The 3,160-nt window shown below is 42.1% G+C and overlaps 1 pseudogene; it reads left to right on the top strand.

The window, feature by feature from the left end:
* The first annotated feature begins 437 nt into the window (after window positions 1-437).
* On the top strand, window positions 438-1,277 carry LOC148011751 (26S proteasome regulatory subunit 4 homolog A pseudogene; annotated as a pseudogene).
* Window positions 1,278-3,160: the final 1,883 nt, after the last annotated feature.

Here is a 3,160-nt window from a genome sequence, read left to right as displayed (position 1 = left end):
CCCAGACGTTGGAGCCTCGTATTTTCTTTCACGCTTACCTGGTTACTTAGGAGAGTGTGCAGGTTTGACTGGTGCTCGCTTGGATGGTGCAACATAACCTTAGAGAACCTAAAAAAGGTATCACCTTTGAGCCTCAAAATAACCTTACGCTCGATTCGGAATGGTCGACAAAAAATCCTACGTGAGTGTCTTAGGCAAGACTACAAATTGACAGTGCAATGTGTGAATCAAAAACTCTCTAGTGATTTTAATGAGGGTGTAAGGGCCATATTAGTGGACAAGGATCAGAAAGCAAAGGGGGACCTGCTTTTGTATCAGGTGGAAGGAAGCTCGAAAGGGGAAAGAAAAAGCAGAAAAATAGAAAAGCAGAATGAGGAGCTGATATGAAAGCAATTTGCATAGAATCAGGATGATGGATGGCATTGAGAGAGAGACGCATGAAGGCTGTTGCAAATTCTACTTCAGCTACATTCCAACGTGTTGTTGGTAGTGAACTTATAAAAAATTACCTTGGAGATGGACCAAAGATGGTCAGAGAGCTTTTTAGAGTTGCCGATGACCTTTCCCCATCAATAGTTTTCATTGATGAGATTGATGCTGTCAATATCAAGTGCTATGATGCACATTCTGGAGGTGAACGCGAGATTCAATGGACTATGCTGGAGCTTCATAACGAGCTTGATGAGTTCAATCTCCACTTGCCAGCGTGCGATAATCCAATTTGTCATAGCATTGTCACCATGGACCCCTACAAGTTCCGCCCTGTCCAGTGCTTACAACTCCCCCTTGTTGACCACAAACTCCGCTGCTCCAGTATGGAATAACAATTCATCCTTGACTGTCGGCGCTAGAGGTCCTATTCTTCTAGAGGACTATCACCTGGTTGAAAAGCTTGCTCAATTTGACCATTAGAGGATTCCTGGACATGTTGTCCATGCCAAAGGTGCAGTGCAAAGGGCTTCTTTGAAGTGACTCATTATATTTCACACCTCACATGTGTAGATTTCCTATGTGCTCCTGGTGTGCAGACACCATTAACTGTCAAGTTTTCAATTGTGATTCATGAGCGGGGTAGTCCTGAGATGCGGTTTCATTGTGAAATTCTACACTAGAGAAGGAAACTTTGACATGGTTGGCAATAACTTTCTGGTGTTCCTGACATAGTGAAAAAGGGGTCACTTATTCAGACCTGCTGCTGCAGATCTGGAACTAGTGTATTGACTTGGGCAATCTATATCATTTTGCAAAAGGCGGAAAGGGCCATTGCAGCTGAGTGAACATTACTTCCTGACTGCAAGTTTACTTTTGGGTGAGTACTCTAGATCTCACATTAGAGTCCTCCATAGGCTGGTCAGCATAGGGGAGGCTAGAAGGATTATGGAGGTTGTTCAGTCTGAATTGCAGTGTCAATCAAGGTACTATATTGATCTGGACGCATCATCATGTAAGATTCTGGAAGCTATTTAGAAGCAAATGCAGTGTTAGAGGTGATCAGAGTTTATCATACAAGATTCAGAGGTTTTTGATGTGGGAGAGGGGATCACCATAGACCTAGATTTGATATAATACAATGGTGCAGAAGAGATTCTTGTAAATTGGATTTGCTAGTCATTCCCTTTTCTTGCCAGCCTATTTTACGAGGAATATCACCACAGAGTAGCCAGCAGAGGAGAGTATAATATCCTTGATGCAATTGCTCATTTGACCATGTAGTGTCATGCGAATTAGAGTTTTGTATTTGGTCGCATCTAGCACCTACAGATGTTTCTCAAATTAACATTTAGTACTAAGCCTCTTCAAGAAGGTTGGAAGGCCAACTATTTTCCGCATTCTCATATATGTTGGAGTTTGTGACGTCCAGTATTAATTAGCTTTGCAAAACTTACAAGAGCCATGTGCGGATGCCATAATCCATTCGTATTGTAATGATGTCATGAAATCTAAAGGATAAACCGACTTTTCCATGGAAGATGCTTCCCATAATCACATGTCCAAGATGTCTCTTTGCGATTTATAGTGGAATGTACTGGTTTAACAGTGCGAAAATATGCCATGTGCTTGAAATGTTGCTAATACTGATGGGGAGGAAGGTGCTACGCTTGTAGAGGCAGTAGCTCTTTACATATTACTAGAGGAAGAACCCAAAAGGATTGGTGAAGACCCTGTAGTTGGGAGCTTGGTAGATCTATTGCTGCTCACAAATCCTCTCATCTTGCTTATTCGTATGATTGATCTTGTATCTTGAAATTAGTCAAGGTCCTCTGTGGTTGCGACTTTGCTTTCGAAAACCCTTCGACAGTGCGGACAACATTTTCTCGTGGAGCGTATTGACAAAATGTGCTCCACAATGGACTGTGGTATCATGGCAAGGTTCGAGCAAGAGAGCCGGCGAGAAACGGATCCAAACATGGTTGTGGATGAGATGGAGTATTTTGAGAACTTGCAAAGTATTGTTATGATGGATTACCATAGCTTCTCCTCCATGATACTATTCGATGAGCAGTGGTTCAAAGTGGTACTTGGAGGAGTTGGAGCAACAAATCGATGAGGTCCATCTTGATTTCTCGAAATAGATTCCGAAAAAAAATGGACGGATTTGCGGGACACCTTTGTGTTGTCGGCCCATTGTGAACAGGTGCATGGAATCATTTGCTTGCTAATTGTATTACGACATGGTTTATGTCACAATGGTTTGAACTCTCTTGTACATGTTTGTGAACAAGTAATCTTCTATCCAAACCCCCGACAACCTCGATGATGGTATGTTATACCTTCAACTCCCCAAAGTGCGAGAGTATATGATCAAAGCGATGTTCCGAGCATAGATGAAGATAATATGCAAATAGAGGGGTCGATATTGCAAGGGGTGGAGGCCACTGAAAGCTTGGAGCCAGCATCGGCTAACAATGATGGAAATACAGGAGTCCTAGAATTCTTTGAGAACGAGGTGGACTCATCCTTTTGTGGTGACATGTCTATCGACCTTCCAGTGTATGCAGAGTTGTGTCAGGAGATTGACATGGGACCATAGGATACTTCATACTACTTGGAGCATCCGCTTATGCAATTCGTTGACCAATCGCAAGGGTACATAAGATATGCATTTTAAGTGAGATTTTTTTAAAAGGATTTATATTATTGTGCTTTGTATGATTTAAAT

Source organism: Lygodium microphyllum, chromosome 28, assembly GCF_053477565.2.
Source record: "Lygodium microphyllum isolate KBCC chromosome 28, Lygodium_microphyllum_v1.1.10, whole genome shotgun sequence".
In the NCBI taxonomy this organism is placed as follows: Eukaryota; Viridiplantae; Streptophyta; class Polypodiopsida; order Schizaeales; family Lygodiaceae; genus Lygodium; species Lygodium microphyllum.
The sequence above is the reverse complement of the archived record's forward strand: the minus strand, read 5'-3'. Positions and strand labels throughout refer to the sequence as shown.